This window comes from Delphinapterus leucas, chromosome 3, assembly GCF_059928025.1.
Source record: "Delphinapterus leucas isolate spDelLeu-1000000601 "Yukka" chromosome 3, BTC_Dleu_Yukka2, whole genome shotgun sequence".
NCBI lineage: Eukaryota > Metazoa > Chordata > Mammalia > Artiodactyla > Monodontidae > Delphinapterus > Delphinapterus leucas.
The window spans coordinates 106,501,565-106,526,881 of NC_143131.1; the positions used below are offsets into that span (position 1 = coordinate 106,501,565).

The 25,317-nt window shown below is 42.3% G+C and overlaps 1 long non-coding RNA gene across 2 annotated transcripts in view; it reads left to right on the forward strand.

The window, feature by feature from the left end:
• LOC149749634 (uncharacterized) overlaps positions 1–25,317 on the forward strand; it is a 171,724-nt gene that overhangs the window by 55,816 nt on the left and 90,591 nt on the right. The window contains exon 4 of one of the 2 annotated variants that reach the window (XR_016392760.1): positions 6,774–13,950. The exons of the other annotated variant lie outside the window; for it this stretch is intronic. This is a non-coding gene — a long non-coding RNA (uncharacterized LOC149749634). Of the gene's footprint in view, positions 1–6,773; positions 13,951–25,317 lie in introns of those variants that run through there. 2 annotated transcript variants of the gene reach the window in all.

The following is a 25,317-nucleotide window of genomic DNA, read 5'->3' on the forward strand; positions in this document are numbered from 1 at the left end:
CTTACAGATGGGAAAAATGAAGCCAGTGACATTGATGACCAAAAAGATTGTGACATTTAAAATGCTGTGCTTTGTTCTGTTCATAGCTCATCAGGGTGTTGTTCCAGTGCTGGTTAGGTTCATGTACACGCTGTTCCTCCTACCTTCGGCCATCCCTTTCTCGGCCCTAAGATCTCTCCATTTTTACATTCTCTGCTGGGCTGACTGTGCTGGATGGATGAGTCCACTCGCAGCTGTTCACACCTCCTTCCAGTGCTCCGGTACTGCAGGGGCTGGAAAGAGACTCCCTTGCAACTAGGATTCCAGATGTGATTTAGGGCTCTGCTAATCAGATACATTCACACAAGACAAATTCAGAACTGAGTTAAATGGTGAGAGCAATGGTGGTATATTAGCCTCCCCACCGCCCCAGCAAGGGTCTAGTAGGAGCCAACAGTTGTGATCCCTGGAGAGCTGCTAGTGAGGCCTATTCTTGGAGCTAACATTGCATTGGCAGCCTCTTGATTCCCAAGCTCCCTGAGTTTGGCAGAGAGGACACTCCCCTTGGGGGTGGGGAGAGCTCTGCAGTGTTGTTCTAGTATTCTTCTCTCCAGGCTCAGCATAGAACTGCTCCTCCTGACTGTTGAGTGATTCTGTTAGCATCTTGGTCTCTGTAGTAAATCTCTTTCTACTTACTAGCTAGAGTGGTCCCTCTGATCTGCAACGGAGTCCTGACTCATCCACTGCTCAAAGATCACCTGGGAGCCCAGTGCACCCTGAGTCAGCCCTTATTCTGTCACATCAGATTACACTTAAGTTGTTCTCTCTCTCTCTCCTTCCCACCACCCCCTCGACCTCAGGCTGTAAGGTTATTCATCTTTTAGTCCTGCTCTATCTGTGATAAAGCCTGGCCCATAATATTCACATAAGAGATGTTTGTTTAAATAAATGGATGGATGACTAAATGCACAGGACCAAATGTCCTGTGACACTGAGTTCATGGCAGAATGCAAAACTTGTTAAAAATGCAATTTTATTTCATACATATGCCATGAGTGTATTTTATTTAATAAAATGTAGCAAGGCACACACTTTTAGCTTGATATTAATCATTACCTTTTACTTAAACAGTCAAATGGGATTTGCCACTCAGCAGTTAAATATCTTGCTGTTCCCGGAATACAAGCAACGTGCATTGATGAATGTGAGCCTTGCCTCTTGGCTCCTGCCTCCTGCCCATTACATTTCTTCCTGGGTAAATTCCAAACAGGTGGTACTAGTTGCCTCTACTGCATGGAGCTATCGAAATTGTGGGTGAGATGATCTCTCACCGGAAACTAAACCCTGCATTTATTTATTTATTTATTTTGCGGTACGCGGGCCTCTCACTGTTGCGGCCTCTCCCGTTGCGGAGCACAGGCTCCGGACGCGCAGGCTCAGCGGCCATGGCTCACGGGCCCAGCCGCTCCGCGGCATGTGGGATCTTCCTGGACCAGGGCACGAACCCGCGTTCCCTGCATCGGCAGGTGGACTCTCAACCACTGCGCCACCAGGGAAGCCCAGCCCTGCATTTGTTAAACACTGCACTGGACTTAAGGCATTGATTCTTTCTGTGTTGCCATCAGCAACAGACACTGGCTTATGGTGCCAAGAGCCTGAATTGATGTTACATCTTACCTTCCCTCTGATCTTCCCTTCTTGTTATTATTCAGTCTGCTCTCCATCGTTTATCTGTTTCATTTCCCTGTTAATGTGTATTAAGTGCCTACAGGTTACACTGTAATAATAATAATATAATTTTTTAAACCATTTTAAAAGGCTTTTTCAATTTGTAACTCATTTAATTCTTGTTAAAACTTTCTGAGATCGGGTGGGTAGGCATTGTTATTCTCATTTTATTGGTGAGTGCAGAGAGATGCATAAAGGGTAAGTGTCCTGTTAAAAGTTATTCAGCAGTACTGCGCCTACATGGTACCAGCTGACCTTACTTATAGGTTCAGTGTTTGCTTTGATCCCATACTTTTTATGGCAAGAAATAAGACAAAGATAGAGACATAAAATAGATGATATCAAATCTTTTAAGGCTTTGCACTGCAAACCAATATATCACATAGGAAAAGACATAAAAGGAATATCTAGATGAGAGTTTGAAAATACCTCAGCTAAAATTACATAAGGTGTTACTACTGTCAATGAATGTATGTGGTGCATCTACATGAAACACCCGTATGGAGAGGACACAGGAAGCTTAGCTGGCAATGATGAATTTCTTTGGCATTAATGATGCCACTGCAGCAGCGGCAGCAGAGAAGGTCACACACTCATGGCTTCCTGACCTGGTCTGATGACACGTGGGATATTGAACAACATTCCCAAGTCGGAGAGCAGCCAGGGGAATCGGAAGGGCAAAACATCCCAGAAACCAAGTCAAATGGGGATTGCTCAAATAGTCTGGGGAGGAGAGAGGAGGAATGGGGCATGGAGGAGATGGTGTGAAGTGTTTTCTATGTGACACCAGAGAGTAAAATACTCACACCAGTGGGAAAATTACAGGGAGATAGAACATTTTCTGACAATTACAGGAATCCAAAAATGAGATGAGCTATGCTGAAAGGTAATAAACTCCTCGTCACTGGAAATGTTCAAGAAGATGACCACCTGTCAAGGCTACAGGAAGGAAGCCTCCCTCATGAGGAGCTTAGATAGTCATCTAGTCAGACCAACACAGGCTGGGAGCTGGTTGAGAAGCAGACCACGCCTGGGAGTCTGATTCAGCAGCTCTGCGTGGAATCCAGAGAATCTCTGCTGGGAAACCACTGGACCAGATCAGTGGACTCCACAGTGGAGGGAAGAATGAAGAGGACAACTCCTTCATATTTACATTTTTATCTGAAAGTTAAAAAAAGGAAGTAAGCTTACTGATGTTTGAGGTCTGGTGAATCAGATAGTCCCGTCTCAACTGAGATGCCACATAGAATACTATAGGCAGAGCAGGAGTACTCCAGCACTGAAAGTTGCAGCAGTATCTTCATTGTTCATTCACATTAACATGTTTCCATATATTGTAGTTTATTGTGACCTGTTAAAGAAATTTATGGATGATATTATTTTAAATAACAGAATTGCAAATAGTATAGTCTTTACAATATTTTGAATGAAATGGGAAATAACCATGACAATCTTTTGTGTCACAGAGAGGTTTGTAGCTTATCTTGGGTCAAAATAATTAAAGCATAGTCAAACATAAAGTTGTGCGCTTTTTTTTTTATGAAAAGACATGTATCCAATTATGCTGACCTTCTGTGATGACAACTAGCTGTTGGTAGTAGAACTCATGGCAGAAACTTGTAAAGCAAAACACACTTCATACGTTCCATTTATTTAGGGTTTAGTATGGGCCAGGCATTGTTCTGTTTTAACGAGTTAAGTCACTGATTCTTCACACAGTCTTAGAAGGTAGAGACTGCCAACTCCTTTTTATAGATGAGGAAACTGAGACGCAGAAAGGTGAAGTGACTTCCCCAAGATCACTCAGTTAATGGAAGAGTGGAGTTTAAATGAAGGCCTTTAATCAGTCATCTAAACTAATTTACTCCTTCTCTAAAATGAGAAATCAGTTGTTTTTTGACAGTAACTCGTGCTTTGGAGAAAGCATTTTGAAAATAATGGCTGAAAATGTTTCCATTATTAATGTTATTTTCGTTGCCAAAGCTGTATAAGTGTTTAAACTTTAAAAGTCATAACATCACAAACTCAGAAAATTTAGAAATAGAATTTCAAAACTGATTTTAAAATGAAGAGTTTCGGGCTTCCCTGGTGGTGCAGTGGTTGAGAGTCCGCCTGCCAATGCAGGGGACACGGGTTCGTGCCCTGGTCCGGGAAGAGCCCACATGCCGCGGATAGGCTGGGCCCGTGAGCCATGGCTGCTGAGCCTGCGCATCCGGAGCCTGTGCTCCACAATGGGAGAGGCCACAACAGTGAGAGGCCCGCGTACCACAAAAAAAAAAAAAAAAAAGAAGAGTTTCAGTATATTTTGAACTCATTTATTAGATATGTAAAACTACAGTAAGTTTCAATTTGTTGACAAGAACAAATGATAGAGCAGGAAAAATATAAATTTACTAGCAAATTTCTATAATAACTTTCACATAGTTGGTGAATGAGATTAGAAATAAGTTTCATAATTTAGTAAGCCCAGCCAGCACTTTTTTCCCCATTTTGTTGGATATGTTTTTGAGAAGTAGCTTTCTCACCAGTGGCAGCCATTAAAGCAGTGCCAAACTTTCAAATCCCAGTATCACAAAGTATTAAACTAAGATTTTAAAAAATAATGAATCATATTCAATTGCATTATTCTTAGCAGAGAAATGTTATCAATAGAGGTGTCTTTTTAGTGAGAGAAAAAAATTCTTTGCTCCTATTAATAAAATATAAGAAAATAAAAATTATTTTAAAACATTTTATCTCCATGTTACATGTTACCTTTTTAAATTTTCTCGTTTTGTGGCTTTAAAGATTGTAATATATTGATACAATAGTGTGTGTATATATGTATATATATATATATATATATATATATAAAACGTATAAGTGAATATATAAAAATAACAGGGTGCATGCTCAGATAGTTTACTGAGATGGGCCCATGGTCAGTAAAGGTCGGAATGGGGTTGGAGACCACTGGACGTGATGTCCTTCAAGGTCCATTCCCTAGTTTGGAATCTTCAGTTCTCAGGTAAATGCTCTGTTCTTATTTGGTGGGTGATAAAACCTAAGTGCCAGAAAGACACTTCCCTCCAGGGCAGGCAGCACCTCATTATCCAGCTCACTGCCCCAAATCCCATCAAAAACAAAAAACAAAAAACAAGGCTCAAGACCCACATTTCTGAGTCAACTTAATTTAAGACTTGGAGCTCTTTGTGTATTGTACAACATCTAATGCACTGTTGATACCCAATAAATAACAAATCATGATGTTAATAATTAAAATTTGATGTTACTGCTCCTGTGAAGTGATTTTCTGAAGAATTATTCCCTATTCACTCATGAAGAAAAATAGCAGGTAGAGACAGAGCAATAGCTTTTAAGAAAATTTAGTTCCAGCTACTCTGCTCGTGGTTTTACTCCCCCATCTTTGGTAAATCTGATGAATAACTGAGCAAGACAGACCCAGAACCAGCCTAAGCTGCTCCATATCACCCCAACCTTTTGTCTTTCAGTGTTTAGGTGGGAATGTCTAGGACAATGAATTGTATGATTTTAAAGTGCTGACAAACATTAATTAACTAGGGGTACTTCTTTGTTTGAAGAGAGTTATGTCTAATTGTGAATATGTCTCCAATTATCTGCTCTCCTTTTTTGACTGTATTATTATCTGAAATCTGCAGTATCTAATTTGCTTGTACATTTATTTTAGTATGCTTTTTGAAGTAGGTGGCAACCATGAAAAAATGGACATATAGTCACCTTAATGAGACAAATCATAATTGTACAAGATTTATGTTTATGCTCATGTATGTGCATACATGTATTTACACACACACATCCTTCTATTTGTAACCTGTTCCCTTTCAAGGTGTGAATTTTGACAGTTGTCATACCCACATTGAACTGGACTTCATTCCTTCTGAGCTGAGATTTTGTTGAGATTTGTTTAACAGCAGAAATCAGAAAAGTGCTCCGGAAAAGTAAATTAATCCTCCTGCAGAAGTGAGTGTAATTAATCATGAGAGAAAACTGGCCATGCATGTCAACAGAGTCCAGAGAATTAGCTGAGCCTTATTGATTCATTACCTACCATGGACCCCTCCTCCCACCCCATGCAGGAAGAGAGGTGACATGAAGACGCTAGCCATACCTGACACTGGCAGCATGGGCCTGGGGACCAGATGGATTACAAACTGCAAGGGATGCTGGGCTTGTGTTTTGGCATAAGCAGTGCACACTGTTAATTAGGAGCATAGCTTTGAACAGCGTCTTAAATAATTAGCCAGGGCAGGTATGTGCTTGTGCAGGGGCAGATTACAGATTTTTCTGTTGCTTAGAGAAATTTTCTCTAGTAACAAAGGAACAAAATGTAAATTAATCTACAACTGCAGGACTTAACATTTATTATGAATTTCAAAGTAAGTGTCTAAGAAAACCATCTACCAAAACCTTCTAGACATAACAGTAGCGTATAAATACTGATGTTGATGTCACGCCTAGCCTAGTGTCTGCACTGCTAATCAGATTCTAGAGGCAGTGTTATATGGTGGACATAACAGACGTCAAACAGACCCAAATTCAAGGCCTGCCTTTACCATTTACTAGCTCTGTTAGACACAGCAGATTTTAAAATCCTCACAAGTAAGATAGGAATCATAGTACTTGTTATGGGCTGAATTGTGTCCCCCCCCCCAAATTTGTATGTTGAAGTCCTAACCCCCAGTGCCTTAGAATGTGACTGGATTTGGAGATAGGGTTTTTATTTAATTATTTTTATTATTTTTAATTCTTTTTTAAAAAATTTTTATTGGAATATAGTTGACTTACAATGTGTTAGTTTCAGGAGTACAGCAAAGTGAATCAGTTATACATATACATATATCCACTCTTTTTTTAAGATTCTTTTCCCATATTGGTCATTACAGAGTATTGAGTAGAGTTCCCTGTGCTATGCAGCAGGTTCTTATTAGTTATCTATTTTATATATAGTAGTGTGTATATGTCAATCCCAGTGTTCCAGTTTATCCCTCCCCCTCTTTATCCCCTGGTAACCATAAGTTTGTTTTCTTTCTTTTTTTTTTTAACAGGGGTATAGTTGTTTTACCATGTTGTGTTAGTTTCTACTGTACAATGAAGTGGAGTTCCCTGTGCTATACAGTGGGTTCTTATTAGTTATCTATTTTATACATATTAGTGTATACATGTCAATCCCAGTCTCCCAGTTCATCCCACCCCCCACCCCCTGCTTTCCCCCCTTGGTGTCCATACATTTGTTCTCTACATCTATGTCTCTATTTCTGCCTTGCAAACTGGTTCATCTGTACCATTTTTGTAGATTCCACATATATGCGCTAATATACGATATTTGTTTTTCTTACTTACTTCACTCTGTGTGACAGTCTCTAAGTCCATCCACATCTCTACAAATGACCCAATTTCATTCCTTTCTATGGCTGAGTAATATTCCATTGTATATATGTACCACATCTTCTTTATCCATTTGTCTCTCGATGGACATTTAGGTTGCTTCCATGACCTGGCTATTGTAAATAGTGCTGCAATGAACACTGGGGTGCATGTGTCTTTTTGAATTATGGTTTTCTCTGGGTATATGCCCAGTGGTGGGCTTGCTGAGTCATATGGTAATTCTATTTTTAGTTTTTTAAGGAACCTCCGTACTGTTCTCCATAGTGGCTGTATCAATTTACATTCCCACCAACAGTGCAAGAGGGTTTCCCTTTTCTCCACAGAAGATAGGTTTTTTTTTTTAATTTTTTTATTTTATTTTATTTATTTTTGGCTGTGTTGGGTCTTCATTGCTGCCCGCAGGCTTTCTCTAGTTGCAGTGAGTGGGGGCTACTGTTCGTTGCAGTGTGTGGGCTTCTCATTGTGGTAGCTTCTCTTGTTGCAGAGCATGCGCTCTAGGTGTGCGAGCTTCAGTAGTTGCAGCATGCTGGCTCAGTAGTTGTGGCTCGTGGGCTCTAGAGCACAGGCTCAGTAGTTGTGGCACACTGGCTTAGTTGCTCAGCAGCATGTGGGATCTTCCCGGACCAGGGCTTGAACCCATGTCCCCTGCATTGGCAGGTGGATTCTTAACTACTGTGCCACCAGGGAAGCCCGGAGATAGGGTTTTTAAAGAGGTAGAATGAAGCTGTTAGTGTAGGCCCTAATCCAATCTGACAGGTGTCCTTATAAGAAAAGGAAATTGGACACACACAAGAGTCTCCAGGGATGCAGATGTACAGAGGGAAGACCATGTGAAGAGGCAGCAAGAGGGTTGCCATCTGCAAGCCAAGGAGAGAGGCCTGGAGGACATCCTTCCATTATGAGCCCAAGAGGAAACCAACCTGCTGTCACCTTCATCTTGGACTTCCAGCCTCCAGACCACTGAGATAATGTATTTCTGTTGTTGAAGCCACCCAGTCTGTGATATTTTGTTATGGCAGCCCTAGGAAACTAATACAGGACTTGTTATAGGGTAATTGTGTAGATAAATGGGATAATTTTTGTATAGGGTCTGCATATGTCCTTAATAAATGACCATTGCTATTATCATGTAAATATTCAGTAAATATCATCTCCCTTCTCTTCCTCACTGAAGAAGTTGTCCTTTCCTAGGATTCCTCACCATGCCCCTGTGGTATCTGTTTGAAATTGGACTTGGGGCAGTATGGTTCTTTCCCTTGTATCCAAGAGGATGTTGCCATCACAACCTCTTTATGGAGCAGTAAGCCACCTCTCCCCAAACACCCCTCTTATCTCTGTTCTGGATTCTTCCCTCTGGCTTTTTTCAGGTTTAGCTCCAGGAGAGAGTGCCTCCTCTGGGATAAGCTTTCTGAGCAGGTAAATCCACCTTCTTCTGCCAGTTCAAAATCTACAAAGGAAGGGTTGTCTGCCAATGGTGGAGATCGTGGTTAAGGGAGGGTGAGAATATCTCATTGGATACTGGTGGTGTCATATATTTCTGCACTTCTTTCATTGACATGAAGAGGTGGATACCTAATGGCTCCACAATTTGTGCAAAGTCAAAGTAGATGTCATCTTAGAAACAAACATGAATATCTGTGAGGTTCCCACTCTGACGCTTGGCTTTGGAGCCAGATAAATTAACACAACCCCATGGTTACAATACTTATGCCCCAATTCTAGACAGAAACAGTTGGTAACTCACAGCCCTGTTGCTGCTGCTGGCCCCATGTCTAGCCTCTTGTCTGGGAAGGCAGTGTGTGCCACCGCCTGCTCTCCTCCTGGGCTGACAGGGGAGAAACTGCCATGATGACAGCATGGCAAATGAAACCTGGTCTGGGCTATGCACAGGTGTTACCTTTAAGATGTTGAGGAGGTAAGGTATTCTTCAGGCATGGAATTCAGAAGAGTTCTCTTTCTTTTTTTTTTTTTTTGCGGTACGCGGGCCTCTCACTATCGTGGCCTCTCCCGTTGCGGAGCACAGGCTCCAGACGCGCAGGCTCAGCGGCCATGGTTCACGGGCCTAACCGCTCCACGGCATGTGGGATCCTCCCGGACCAGGGCACGAGCCCACGTCCCCTGCATCAGCAGGCAGACTCTCAACCACTGTGCCACCAGGGAAGCCTGAGTCCTCTTTCTTCTATGGGCCAAGAAGTTTGTTGGCTGCAATCGTTTGTGTATTCATTAAATTGACAAACATTTACTGCAAGCCTACCAACTGCAAACCACTGAAATGCTCTCTGAGGAGAATAATAATAATAATAGTAACAATAATAAATAGTTTATTATGTCATAGGCTCTGGGCTAGGCTCTTTACATATTATTATTGATTTTATTGATAACATTTGTTCAGTGTCTGCTGTGTAGTAGGAACTGTGCTAAACAGTTTGCATGCATTTTATTCTTATGATACCTGATGAGGGGAGGTACTCTTGGTCTCATTTCACTGCTGGGAAAGCTGAGATTCGGATGATGCTGAAGGTCACATAGCTGGTACATGCTGAAGCCAGGGGTAAGACTTAGGTTGTTCTGATCCCAAAGTGTATTCTTGCTTTATTTGGTTGTCCAAAAGATAGTTGAGAAAGAAACATTCTTTGATAATCGAGGCCCCTTGTGCGTTATGCTTGGAAGTCACTCTCAAGAGAAACATTCTATAAACAATGCTAGCTTTATTTCACCAAATCACGTGTCTGGTGTGGTTTTCAGACTGTTGCTCAAATCTCCACCCCACACCCTGCAACCAGCTTTTCGTGGACATTTGAGAGCTATTACTTTGGGTTAACGCTGTGCCCAGTGGTGTGTGTGTGTGGGGGGTGTTTATGCCATTATGTCAGTTGCACCTTCAGGTGAGAGTGTTTGTCATGTCGTATTCTCTTAGGGGTGCTGGAGAGGTCAGTGCATGTTGATAGGGAGAAATAGGGCCACAGGATGTGTGAAAGTCTGAGGTGCAGGCCCCTCCAGGACAGAGCATACAGTGAGGCTCAAGTCTTCTGAGGGACTAGCTGGTTTGTGTCACTGTGAGCTGGGATTTCCTGAAGCTCAAGGCTGCTCTCTTTCCAAATCCATCTAATCTCTAGATGGATGATGGCTTGGATAGAAATATTAGGAAATAGGCAGAGTCAAGCTGTTTGTGAATAAAAGAAAACCCCAAATCTCTGAAATTAATCTAACCATGGTCATGTCTACCTACATGTAGCCCATTTGAATGGAGATATGATTCTCTCTGTTTAATCCAACTACAACCTATTACTCCTAAAACTAATGTTTATATCATGCTGACCATCTACAAAGCACTTTTATAGGCATCAGCTCATTTGGTTATTCCAGAAAACTCTGGGATGGATCATTTTCTTCCTTTTCCCTCTAAGGGAACAGAGGCTAACATAGTTGAGTGATTTGCCCAGGGTCACAGGGCCAGACTGTGGGGCATGTGAAGGGAAGCACACCTCATTTTGGGGCAAAGCCAGAAGTCCTTGGCCACATCAAGCTGCCTCCTTGACTGAACGCTCATTCCCCTTATGGAAACCTGAAAATGCTGGGCTCCCAAATCACAGACAAGTTTCAATAAACAAAAAGGCTGACGAAAGTCTTTCTACTCCTCCTGGGTATACACAGTCAGTCTGAAGGCCTAAATCATGGAAGCACTCCCTCTAACTCTGTTCTCACTGGAGACGACTCTCAAGGCTTTGCAGCTGGTTGAGTCAGCTCTGCTGTTGAATGGGTGGAGCAGATAAAGTCAGTGCCCTGGCCTGATTCCTCAGATCTCTCCTTACTGTTTGTGTGCGCCAGTGGGTTTGGTATGATTTGCTGTCAGCGGTCAGGACTGACTGACAGATGTGGCAGTACCTCTGGTTGGATGACTGTCAGGTGGAGCTAACATTCCAGAGCTCCCCTGTGGGATCTGGTGAAGTCACTCCGGGAGTGTCTACCAAAGATCACACCTTTGCTTGATTTACTGCCTTTCCCAGTCCTGCTTCTGTCAACTCCTATCAGTGGCCTCTGGGAGGTCTTCCTGGATAAATCACTTGCACTTGAATCCTTGTCTCTAATTCTGCTTCTAGAGATCCTGACCTAAAATAGAGTATCAGAAGTATATTCTAGAATCTTTCAGGTGCCCTAGTTTGGTGTTTATCTTCACATCTTCTATTAAGCAGTTTTGATGTTTATTAGTTGTCTGACCTTAAATTATTTAAAATCTCTCAGCCTCTTTTGGCATCTCTAACACGGGGATAATCACACCTGCCTCTCAGGGCCATGGTAGGGATTTAATGAGATAAGGTAAGTGAAGCACTTAATATTTATAGGTGGTGTACAGATATTATTACCTATTTTTCTAATATTTTGTGTGGAAATTTCTCTAGTGACATTGGATCAAAGTCACAGAATAATTCTACAGTGGTGCAACCTTGTACCTCTGTGAATTTCATAGACTTAGAGACAAGAGCTGTTTACAGCATATAATCCAAGTGTCTCAGGATTTAGCAGCTGCTGATTGCAAATGCAGTCACATCATATTAAACCCCAAATGTCAACAGCAGCAAGCAAACCCCCATTTGACTCAAAGAAGCCCAGTCATTTATACAGCCCCTCCGAGGGGTGCTCACATATGTCCACAATTATTTCACGCTGCTGTTTGCCGAGCCTGGATTTACAGATTTATGTTCCATCGTTTGCACAGAGTTGCTGATCCCAGCCTACTGCTCTTCTCCTGTCAGCGCTGTCAGGTGCTGCTAGGGAAGATGGAGAGCCCCACGCCTAATGTCATTTTCACAGTGGAGCAAACCCGCTGCCCCCTAAGGCCTAAAATCCTCATTATTGTTTTTGTGAGGATGGGAGGATCTTTCTTTTTTCTTTTTTGTGCTCAGCTGGGAGAGGTATGGCCAGGTTGCTGGAGTCCTCTGTGATTGCTGATAAAGTTCATTCAGCTGCAGGTGGTAGTGCCAGGACTTGGCAGCAGCCAGGCCCTATAATAGGCACAGACTCTGGTAAAGCTGGAAACCCACTGCCCCCAGCATGAAGAATCTGTGCCTCAAGGTCGGGACCCTGATGGCCACCACGTCTGATAGCCACCAAATTAACAGAATGCTCCTTCTTCTTTGTGTGTGTGTGTTGGCAGGGTCGGGGATGGAGTGAGGTACAGGGGTGGGAAAGCAGGAACAGTGAAAAGTACCCATAATGAGTTCACCAGAGCCAAAAGAGCTTCAGAATTTATTTATTTATTTATTTTTGGCTGCCTCGGGTCTTCGTTGCTGTGCACGGGCTTTCTCTAGTTGCGGCGAGTGGGAGCTACTCTTCGATGCGCGGCCTTCTCATTGCAGTGGCTTCTCTTGTTGTGGAGCATCGGGCTTGAGGCACACGGGCTTCAGTAGTTGTGGAGCACGGGCTCAGTAGTTGTGGCTTGCAGGCTCTAGAGCGCAGGCTCACCAGTTGTGGTGCACAGGCTTTGTTGCTCCATAGCATGTGGGATCTTCCTGGACCAGGGATCGAACCTGTGACCCCCACATTGGCAGGTGGATTCTTAACTACTGTGCCACCAGGGAAGTCCCGAAAGAGTTTCAGAATTTTTTTATATTTTCAGTTAACACACAGAACCCTTTCTCCTCAGGATAAACACTGTTGTCAATCTCCTTGAGTGGCAATGAGTTCTTGAACCTGCCACCACCTATAACCATAATCACCTGTCCCTCCAAATTCAAGCCCTGTTGCTGGTCTTAGAGTACAGATAAAGCAATTACTATTTAAAACCACAAGTGGCTGCAGCAGCTTCAGCCTGTAAGTAAGTAGCATAATTTCTCTCTGGGGTAAATAGCCTTTTATTTAAACAAAGATGAGGCCCATGGGGCATGATTTGGAAGGAGGAATTGAAACAGAGAGATAGCTAAACCTATCACCATAAAAAATAAACTAGGATTTTCTGGGGAGAAGAGCCGAGAAAGGAGAAGAAGGGAACAGGAGCCGCAAGGGATTAAACCACAGCGTGGAGGCCATGGGTGTGGAGGCCATGGGTCTCTGAGAACGGCACGCGTTAGACATCACCAGTGGCCAAAGGGTGTTCAAAGGCGAGGATGTTTTGTGTTTCCTTTTACACTGTTTGCTCTGTGCTGAAAAGTAATTGCCTGAGGTGAGGCCTTGTGCCAGTGGTGTTTCTGGGAAAATCAAGGGAAAGAGTCTGTTTTACTGATCTAACAGCTAGAATGCAGAGCAAATGGAGCAGCCCTGGGACTGGCTGGGGAGAGAGACTGAGAACTTTTACTATGGAAAGGAGAAATCAGAGGGAGAGTCTCTGGGGAGTCATGGAGCCTGAATTTCCATTCAACTAATATCTGGATGACAGCCTAACTAAGCCCTCTTGTCATCTGACTGTCACCCACCCTAGCCCATCGAAAATGGCTGTATATGTGTGATTCTAGGTTTGTTTGTTTCTAGGTTTTTGCCCGGTAAGGAAGCTCCTCAGATCCCAAATAAGTCACTGGATGCAAACGGCTAAGTGGGAAGAAAAGCGTGTGTAACTGATATGGTGACCCAGCAAGACTCATGGGGTGTGATCATACAGCAACTTTAGTTTGTCTCCCACAACCATTGGAAAAAAATTTTTTGGTTACCAAATACAATCTTTATTCAAAAAGTCCAGCTCATAAAATAACAAACACTCCAAGCTTGATTTGAAGTCAAATCTTCTCGCTTCCCCAGTTAAGCCTGCAGAGGTGGGGAACTGGGGTCCTTGCCACCTCTTTGCTAGAATCTGTTTCTGCTCTTCCAGGGCTTGAATACAGTAGGGGAAGAGTGAGAGTTGTTAACTGGGGCACAGAAAAGTTCTCACGTGACTGAAACTGTCTCGTGGGTTGGGTTTGCAGTCTGTGGGCTGGGCAGCCGTTTAAGTTAAGCTTTGGTTCTTTGGAGAACCCCATCACCGTGGGCCTTTCATCTGAAGCTCCCTTGACCCAGGGGGAGGCATCTCCATTGTGGCCGATTGCTTCCTCCTTCTGCAGCCCCCAGACATATTGCAATGTCTTTAGCTTCTCGCCACTAGGGTCTCGCTGCCCCTCTGGGAAGTCTCACTGGACAGAAGCTGACCCCATGTTCATTCTTTGTTATGTGACCCACTTCTGCCCATGGGAAGTACGCGTCCATTTGCACCCTTGACAGACTCTGAGAGCGTAGGCTGCCCCATGCACTTATTCTTTGACTCGTCTGTCAGCTCATACTAAGTTTTAAGTGAGAGTCAGACACCAGCTCACGTGTTCTTCAATTGCTCTCCTCAAGTATATGTCCCCCACCCTTCCCAACTTTCCAGATGCAAAGGTTGCATAGCACACTTCTCTTCAGGGAAAACCTCTTTCCCTACGTCCTCTGAGTCCAGGTGTTTTTACGCCCTCTATGTAAATGAAAAGTCTAAGATTTCTCGCCTGTACTTGTCACCAACTCTGACATTTCTGCGTGGAAATATAAAACAGTTTGGATTGTAGGATGTTGACTTTATGCTGTGGCTGAAATGTTCCCTCAGAAGCCCCATTGCTCCTCTTTGTAATCTGACTTGCATGAGGGCCACCCACCCATCAGACATGGCGGTTTATGTCTGAGTTCCAATAGGATGATGGTTCAAGTCTTTTTTTCCTCAGGGAACTCTTCAATCCCAATGACAATAAGTGGATACAAATGGTTAAGGGGAGGTTATTTCCTCATTCATTCCCCAGAAACGTTTGGGGCTCAGTGCTTGCCTCACTGAGCCTCCCTGTGACGATTAAAAAATGTCCAATTGTTCTCCTTTTTCACTCTTGGTGGAAGGACAGAAAGTGCTGAAGTGAAGGTATATCAGGATGCTTTTCTCTGACTGGTTTTGAAAATTTTTTCCTAAGTCTCATATAATGAACCTCACGTGTTAGGATCTAGCAGAGTTTGGAGAAATACTGTAAGTCTATGTAACCATAGAGCAAGGTAAAAAGTGATTTTCACCACTCTCTTGTTCTTCTCATCCTCTTACCTGGAAAATACCCCTTGATTCTCATTCAGACTGATCTTTTCTCATATAATATAGTGGCCTTCATTTTGAAGTTTTGAATTGAATATGATGCTTAGCTTAAAAGTTATGTTCTGAAGGATGTGAAAGTTATATCAAATTACAGGTTTATTTTGTGCAATGTGGTTGCTGGTATTGGTTGCCTGAAGCCAAAGAACCATGAAAGGTACACTAAGAAATAGGGCCTATGGTTTTGCCAATGTGTCATTTGAGATATAGCTCTCCTTCTGAGTTGGCCAACTAGGTTGAGATTAATGAGGAAGGGTGTGTGTGTGTGTGTGTGTGTGTGTGGGAGGGTGGGTGGTTGTGTGTGTGTGTGCGTGTGCACATACATTTCATTCACCCAATCAATTCCAGTGAGATAATACAGAAGTGGCCATGAGGGAGAAGAAGTAGACAATGGGCACAGATAACCTCCTGTTCCATTCAGCGGTGTTAATTAGTAATGAGCATAATATTCATTTTTTTTAAAAAAAAGATTTGGCAGTGTAGTTTAGTAAAACAAAGAAACACCAAATGGAAACCTCGCTGCCATTTACTTAGAATCTGAAACCTTGGTTGCTAGTTCTACCTCCAGCTGGTACTGGCCATAGGACCCTAGACAAATTACTTCTTTGAGCCTCAGGTTTCTGCATCTATAAAATGGTGAAAAACCTATCTATTGTGTGGAACTGTCACTTAAAGGAGACACTGTTCAGGAAGTTCTCTGTGAACTGTACAATGGGACCTGGTGTGATGGGTCATGGCCAGGTGATGATTGAGTTGACTGGAGATGAGGAGATCTGACACTGGCAGCTCAGGACCTTGAATCAGGTTTTCAATTTCAATTTGAGTGTGAACCCACTGCCTGTATTGACACAGCACAAAGCCAGGGGCAGATCTGACAGTGATTTGTTTAATTTGATTGGTGAGGGCTGCAAAACTGGGTCATTCAGTCTGCAAAGTATCTAGGCTATAATGATCTGATATTGACTGTCTACATTCATCAGACTAAGTGGATAATTAGCATTTGACTTTGTGATGTATAGACAGTAATTGTAGCTCTTTCTCAATTAAACATCTCATTCAAAGTCGTGATTTTGGTTGTCACGTCTGTGCAGATGATTTCCACATTTGTTTATACTTCCAGCTCTGGCTTCTTTCTTAAAAAAACGATTTTATTTTTCTGTCAGTCACCAGGCATCTTCTGTAGCCTCTCTTCAACATATGGTCCTTCCCAAATCTTCCCTCCATCTGTAGTCCTCATTTCAGCCAGTCTCAAACCCTCAGTGTTAACTCTGACCCCTCCCTACTCAACCCCTTCCACATGCTATCAGATGCCAGACTCTATCAATTCTACCCGTGAAATCTTTTTCCTTCTGTCTAATTCTGCAGCCTTGCTATCCTATGATTTCATCAAGGCCCAGCCTATGATTACAGAAACCCTGTAATTGGTCTCCCTTTTCCGGGGTGTTCTCATTCCAATCCATCCTATACATTAACGCTCTCATCTTTTCTTCTGCTCCAGAATCCCCTGGAGGATTCTCTCTGCCTAAGCAATGGAGCCCGTAGCCTTCCACCTGGCCTTCTCAGCATGGCAAGGCCTGGCTCTAACTGGTCTTTCCGACTTCATCGTCTCCCGCTCCCCTTCCTGCCCAGTCCTGAGCGTTCTATCCCTGGTTCCCTGTGCTGACTCATGGCCTCCCAGATGCTGTTCTGTGTTCACACAGGTCCCTTCTCTGGAAGATTCCTCCCCTCATTCTAGCTCTCTAAACCTCACTCCAAATGCTACCTAATCGTCACGTACCTCTTCCTCACTGCCTTCCTTTAGGTTCATGTTTAGAAAGAATCTCTCCCTAATCTGTGCTCCAGGCATGTTAACAAGATTTGCCCTACTTTCTCCTCTCTAGACTGTAAGTTCCTCCAGGGCAGGATTTGTGCCAGTCATCTTTGTATTTACCAGGGGCCCCAGATCTTGCCTCTAATGCTTGCTTCTTAAATAACTGTTGAATAGATGAATGTCTGTAAAGAAAGCTAGTTTTCCAATGTATTTGTTTCTTACTTTCTTGTGTGGGAAGCAACTTCTTATTTGAATATTGTAAACTCATGTGCTGGAATGTTTTGAGACTATGCAATATGCTCCTATGGCTTTTTTCTTTCTGATAATGTAGGTCCTTTATCAGTGGTATGTGGCACTAATTATAGGGAAGAGGAAAGGAAATTCTGGAAAGTAGTTCACTGAAGAGGAAAATGAACATGAACATTCTAACTATAAATGGAATAAATATGTTTGCTGAGAAGGACGTCTTGAAAGGCAATATTCTGCTAGGGCAGTGCTGTTTTTAAGGGGAATACTATTGGGTTGGCAAAAAGTTCATTCAGGTTTTTCTGTAAAAACCTGAATGAACTTTTTGGACTATCCAATAATAATTTTATAAAGCAGCATCTTGGAATTTTTTAGGAGAACCTGTAAGAACTGTAGAATAATCAAATCATTGAGAAATTGGGCCAGACTTTTCCTAGAATTCTGTAGCCCATTGGATCTGACAAGAGAGCAAAAATTGGCTGTTGGGCTGGGGAAAAGGACTAATGGAGACAAATTACAGGAATGGTAATGGTTTCACCCCGAGGATAGATGGATGGTGTTTTAAAAGACCATCATGTCATACAGATGGTGAACTGCTATTGTCACTCCCATCACATTGGGGAGCACAGCGGAAGAGAATATGGGCAAACCCAAACATTGCATTTTGATGCAAAGTGTAGGACGAAAGATGGGATAAGCCTTGAAGATGGAGGTAGCATTTCATTTTGACACATTTCATAGTAATACAATAAAGTGTGCCTTTAATGCTTTATTTTTAGGTTCACCAAAAGAGCCCAAAGTCATGAAAATGTCCTGCACCAAGATCTCTCTAGGAGATCTGAGTTAGAGCTTTCTGATGATGCAGTGTGATCAGTGACTGAAGGAGAGCCTGATAAAGATCAATGCTCAGTATATTACTTTACACACAGTAGGTGTTAGGTTAAATGCTGTTGGGTAAAAAACCAAGATTAACTCTTAAATATTCACAAAGTTTCAGTTGTAATTCTGCCTGAAACATCAAGAGGATGAGCTCCATGTAGACAGAACATCTATGATTTTTAAGTAACTTTGCTATTTTCAATACATGTATAAATGTAAAAGTAAAGTTTTGTGATTAAGTTCACAACTCAAAAAAAAAAAAACAAAAAAAAAACTTTGGGTTTCCCTGGTGGCACAGTTGTTAAGAATCCGCCTGCCAATGCAGGGGACACAGGTTCGAGCCCTGGTCCGGGAAGATCCCACATGCCACGGAGCAACAAAGCTCGTGCACCACAACTACTGAGCCTGCGCTCTAGAGCCTGCAAGCCACAACTACTGAGCCTGCATGCCACAACTACTGAAGCCCATGCGCCTAGAGCCCATGCTCCGCAACAAGAGAAGCCACCGCAATGAGAAGCCCGCACACCGCAACGAAGACCCAACGCAGCCAAAAATAAATAAATAAATTTTAAAAAAAACAACAAACTTTGTGGAACTTTTGGTACAGAAAATGTAGAGACTGTAATTATGTAGCCTATTGGGGTCCATTCTCTTTGGGGAATTGATTCCACTGTAATGGATTTTTTAATTATAATAATTTAACAGAGACACTTTGTAAACTAAGATTGGGTTTGTTGGTCCTAATAGGGCCAAATTTAATTTCAGGATCTTCCCCTCTCTCTTGTGTTCTCCCCACTTATTAAATGTGTGGGCTCAGGTTAAAAAGATAATCAAAGGACCAAGGGGAAGATAATATAAGGTCAACATCTTCTCCCCATTCCCACTTTCAGTTGCTTTCCAGTCTACTGAAGTTGTTCTTGTCAAGGCCACTCCAGGTGGCTAGATCCATTGGACAATTTTTCCTCCACGTCTTACTTGACTTCTCAGCAGTATTTGACACAATTGACATTACCTCTTTCATGAACTATTTTCCTCATTTTTCTTTCAGAACACTTTTCCTCCTACCTCAGGGGCTGATCTCCCTCAGTCTCCTTTATTGGATCATTCTCTTCTCCACAGCCTTGAAACATTAGTGGTTCCCACAGCTCAGGCCTCAAATCCCTTGTCTAGCTATAGTCACTCTCATTTCTATGACTCAAAACCATCTATTGACTGATGACTCTGAAATATATATATCCCCAGCCCCATTTTCTTCCTGAACTCTCTTGACTTACATAAGCAACTGACTACCCCACATCTCCACTTGGATCCCAATAGACATATTCACCGTTTTCTCTGTGTTCTAACATAGATAAGTTCAGCTATTTTTACTTGCCTTAAAACTTTCAAGTTTCTAATTAAGCATATAAATGTTCAGAAGTATATATAATTATCGTAAATACTGCAGTTTACTACATTCAAAAGAGGTGACTTGTTTAACCTTATACATTGTAGAAATTATAAGCCTAATTTTAAAATGATTAAGTAAATATCAGAAACTAATACCATTCTTAAAAATAGTTGCTACCTGTCTTTCACTGTCAGTATCCACATTATAAAGAGTGGTGTGATTTTCAGGTGATTGCTGCATGCTTTCTTATTCATCCATTAGAGTGATTATGTTCCAACCCAAATCCAGCTGAAACCCAATGGAGTTTGCTTATGTAATTGACAATTTATGATTGTACAGCTTTTTACAATTTTTCTCTTATAATGTATCCCTTGAGATACACTGAGAACACTGAGTGAAATAAGGCAGGTATCATTTTTTTTCCTGCCAAAAATTGAGGCTGAAAGAGACTTGGTGATTTGTCCTAATCACACAACATAAATGTTATTGTTGCCTTTTGAACCCTGGGTCATCTGACTCCCAACTCCCTTCTTCTCCCAATACCTTAAGGTATTTCCCCTTCAAGGTAACATCCACAAAATTTTTCAGGCAAAACACACAGTAAAGTCATGACAAGAAGGATCAATTTTTTAATTTATAATTTTCAGTGATTATCCATACTATTAAGAAAATTGTACTATCCCCTTGCCATTTTTCGAGAGTTAGCAACCTGCATTAGATATTCCTCTCTGTTGATGTTTCCTAGTTTTAAAAATTATCTTTAATTATCCAAAAGATAAACAAATAAAATGGAGAAATAGAGAAAGAAGCAAATAACATTAACTTTCAAATGAACATTCCAAATGAAAAGAAGTGATTTTCCACACACATTTGGGCTTATATTCTGATAAGCAGGAGATCAGTGTTCAGCTTCATGCCGTTTTTCTGAAGCCCCTTTATTTATTTTTCATTAATCTGTCTCCCTTGTGGGCCTGGTGCTCAGTAATCTGCTCACCTCTAGCGTGATCCATACTATAATCCGTTGCTTCTCCTTCCATGCATTTTAATGAAGCCATTTTTACCTCCTTTACATAACTGCTGTCCTGATTTCATACTACAACATAACCATTCATTGTCACATCACTGAAAGCAAATCTTTAAAGAAATAACTCAAAAAAATGGGATGGATACAGATTTTTGATTCCTTTTCTTTTTTTTTTTTTTTTTTTTTGTTATTTTAAGAGAGCTTTGTGAACTCAGCAGCATTTTCATCATTTTGTCTTCAGTAGATGCTCAGGGTTGGAAATAGATAACCCCCGAACACCAATCCAAGTGAGAAAAACATTGGCAGTCAGAATCTGTGTGCCAGAGCTGCTGGGTCCCTCTGTCCTCTTCATGCCCCATCACTTGGCTGCATGCTATGAACTCCTGCCCCCCTGCCCTGGGCTGCCCTTTCGGGAGGGCTTCTGTAGCTGTGGAACCATAGAAGACCTGTGAGAGAAGTACTTGCTTGTCATTGCTGTTTGGCTTCCGTCTTCCTGCTAGCTTGTCTTGCTCCTCTGTTTCCTGCCCATTGTTCTGGACTTGGACCTTCTGCTCTGCTCTGCTCACCGGCGTTTATGCATTCCAGGCCTGTATTTGTCTGCCTGGCTTCTGACCCTTGCTCCCTGTGTGAGGTCTGATTCATGGCCTTGCTCTGACCCTGGTGTCCTGGCTAATGTCCTCTCCTGGCTGTTCTCAGGGGACCAGGGTGCTCCTTGTTCTGAACTTTACCTTCCATGTCTCGCTTCAGCTTGCCTCTCCCTCCCTTCTCAGTCTTGCCTTGGATTTCTGGGTCATTCATTCATTCAACAACTAACTACTAAATGCCCAATGTGTGCTGTTGATACAAAGATAAATAAGACGGGCTCTGCTCGTACAGAATTCACCAACTAGAGGATAAGTCGGCCCCCAAAGAGGCAGATCCTGATTTTGTGAAGCTTATGTAAATTTGGGGGCCCTTGTTATGAAAAAGAATGCAAAGTTATGAATACACACTTAGGAAGAGGCCTCGGAAAGGGTCTATGTGAGCAAGATCCCTGAAACTTTATCATGTAGTAAATTTACCTGTGTGGATAGATAATTTTAAAAAAGGAGTTAAGTTCTGGGGTAGAACTATGCAGGGGACCAAGGAAGGGCGAGTAACCTACACCTGGATGTCAGGGATGGCTTCCTGGGGAGGTTACCGCCAATGAGTTTTATAGCTGAGTACTATTTAAGTAGATGAAGAAGAGAGGGAAGGAGAAAGAGGCAGACAAGGCCTTGCAGGCAGAGGGTCCAGCATATAAACGTAGACTGTAGTGAGTCCTGGGTGCTCCCAGCAGCTCTGTTTTGCTGGAGGATCAGGTGAGGTTGGAGAAGGCAGTTGGTACTAAAACTCTGAGAATCTGTGCCACAGTAAGGCTCTTGGATTTTTCCTGTTGCTTAGGTTTTCATCTCAAACAAACCACTCTAGCAGGAGAATATGCAAGTGTGCATATCAGTTAGGAGATGTGGCAGTTGTTCAAGCAACAGGTGACAGAGTTATGAACTAAAGCTATAATAGCAGGAATAGAAAGAAGAGATGGGTCAAGATACATGTGGAAGATTAGATGTAGGGCCAGTGAAGAGTAAAGAGGAAGCTCGGGTGAATGTGAGGTTGGCAGGACCATCATATGAAAAGGGGGTAGAGAGGACAATGGTTTAAAGGGATTTGATACGTTTAGTCTTAGGGCAACTCATTGGAGGCGTTCTTTTAGAAAAATCATATCTGAGTCTGAGGCTGGAGGAGTCATGTGGGTAGTAGGTGCCGATTAAAGAAGTATCAGCATATAGGTAGTAACTGAAAGCAAGGGAACGAATGAGCTAACTGAGGTAAGTGTGGAGAGAAAGAAATGGAGGGTGGGATCCCAGGAAGGGCGCTTGGGAAGGTGTCGGAACAAGCCGTAGGGTGGTCTGAGGAGGTTGGGAGAGTCCAGTGTCGTAACAACCAAAAGAGTAAAACATGTCAACACGCCAAATGCTGCCGTCTTGCAATGAGAAGACTGAAAAATGGGCATTGGATTTGTTGACAGGAAGTAACTGGAGATGAGGATGAGAGCAGTGATGAGAACAAGCCAGGTTTCAATAGGCTGAGCACTGGATGAGAGGTGAGGAAGTAGTGCTGAGTGTGGAACCCTGGGTGGAGATTTTTGCATGAGAAAATCATCCAATTAGCTCCATTCATTAACATTAGCTCCAGTCACTAGAATCTAACGGACTTTTTTTTTTTTTGAGATGGGAGATACTTGAATATATATTTAAGAAGGGAGAGATGCTTGAGCATTTTTATAGCCAGAGAGTTTAAATATTCAGAAGCTGGGATAGAATGTGGGATGGAATAAAGCCTTGTTATCTGTGACCCTGTTTGCTTGTTTCCCTTGGGAACTCCCACTCCTGATTCTATTGCTCCTTCTAAGAGATGAAAATTGTCCCTTTCCAAGGTGGCTAATACAGATCTGGCTGGTTGGTCTTCAGATCTTTTATGTTTTCTGTCAACTCGGAGGTTCAGTGATTGACTTATTGATAGTCCAAAGAAACATTGGTGTATTTGTCAGCCTACAGTGGTCTTGAGTCAGGCCACCTTGGAATGAGAACAGCAGAAAGCATAAAACGGGGTGAAAAGGAATTATCCTGACCCTCCAACATCCCTCTCCTTTGTAATCATCGACCCCTCACTGACTGGGGAACAACTGCCTGGTAGGGAACAATTTGCTTCAAAGGGAATAGCATTATCTAGGGGTAGAAAAAAAAATCAAGAAATGGTCAGTTTGCTCTTGCTTCTGGAACCTCTGATTTAGGCCATTGTTAAAACCACTGGTATCCATTCTAGAGGCAAAGGAGATCAAATCTACATCCCAGAGGCCATCTCAAAGCCGTGAAACTGAGATCCCATTTGCTAGCAGCTGAGAGCAGAGCAAAGTTGGGCACTGACAATAAATGTGAAAATGCTTTATAAACCAGAACATGCTCTACAAATGCCAGCTATCACAATCCTTTCTGAAAGCTGTTTGCAGAAATATTTGCCTGAAGACCCCATAGTACTCAAAATAAAGCAACAGTAACGCAAAGGCAATTGTATTCCTTTTTAAAGCATATGTTTTACTGCAGCATGAGAAACTAAACCTCATTTTCTGCTTAATGCCCACTTGACAGACTTGGTGGAATCGTAGAGCTGGTCTCCCACCGTCTCTCACGTATTGCCTAAGTGTGTGCTGAAGTGGGCCTGCTAGCGATAACCAAACACAAAATGAAAAGCGCTTTGCCACGGCGCTCCCCCCGACCCCCTGCCTTGACTGCTGTTTAAATGATAAATATCCAGTAAAAACCACAGCACTAGAGCCCAATTAGTATTAGAGTTAAAAAACTTTCACCCATTTCAGGGAGAAAATATGTACATACTACATAGTTATGATCAAGGGAATGATGAGCTATGGGCAAATAAAAAAAACATTAGGACTCATGGTAGGTGACACATTTATCATTAGTACTCAGAGATACCCTGAAGTTAAAATAGGAACATCGTCTTGTGTGATCTGATTTTTAGAGAAAAGGGGATCCAAACGCAGTTACTCTTTCCCAAACTCAGTCATCCATATCTTACTTATTGAAACCTGAATATGTATGATGATGATTCTATTTCTCTAATTCAAGGCTTTGCTTCTTGCTAAAACAAATTCTTGGGGCAAGCAGCATTTAAAAGTTCTCATCATTATCCCCTAAATGTGAATGAGTTTCTGTTTTTTTCTCTTAAGTAGGAGGGTGTTGCTTCCTAAGTGGGGGTGAGAGGTGGAGAGGAAAGGCAAGGAGCAGCCCATGCTTCTCTTCACAGTTTGCTTCGGATCAGGGCAGCCTGAGGATTTATGGCAGAGCTAGTGGTAATTTACCCATATTCATGCATCCAGCCATCCATTGGATATCCATCCAATATCCATCCATCTCTGTGGCATTAGAATCCCAGTTTTCATTTTGAGTAGACACATATTCAGCAAAAGAACATGTTTCTAAATTTCTCCCCATCTCACGCCTTACAGCTAGGGGTGGCCAATAAGATATAGGCAGAAGTTACGTAGCAGAACTTCCAAGAACATTTCTTAGAAAAGTGATAGGACCCTAAGAACATTTTTTTTTTGCCTTCCCACCTCCTTTAGTTTTCTTTCTCCTAGGAATGCAGATAGGATGGCCTATAAAGGGCTAGTGCTCTAGCAGTCATCTTGTAAGCATGAGGATAAGGGATAGCACCATCAGAACAGAGAGTTGAAGGGAGCCTGGGTTCCTGGTGACAAAAGGGAGTTCCCATACCAGCCCTGGACTGCTCACCTTTGGATTTCCATTACATGAGAAAGAAAGAAATATTAGTTAAACCTCTTTTTTTCAGGTCTCTGCGACTCACAGTTGAACTTAATTCCTATCTGATGCAGATGAACATAGATTTTGTAGTAAACACACACACACACACACACACACAAATAAAGTAAAATTTAAAAACCCTGGGCAGAGTTCTGTGTTTACCTTTGGATTCCACAACCAAAGGTGGATAAAGACAATTTGGTAACCTTTCAGAGAAGACCCTCCTACACACACACACACACACACACACACACAAATGCATTACCTTGTCTAAATACATTTATCAAGCATGTGGTTACCTGTAGTATTCTACTGAGTTTCATGATAGAGCTATTTCTTGTTTTCAAGTAGTTCGCAATCTCTGATAGATCACCCAGATGCAGGCATGATAAACTATTTGAAAAACAATACCTGCAAAGACAAGTTAAA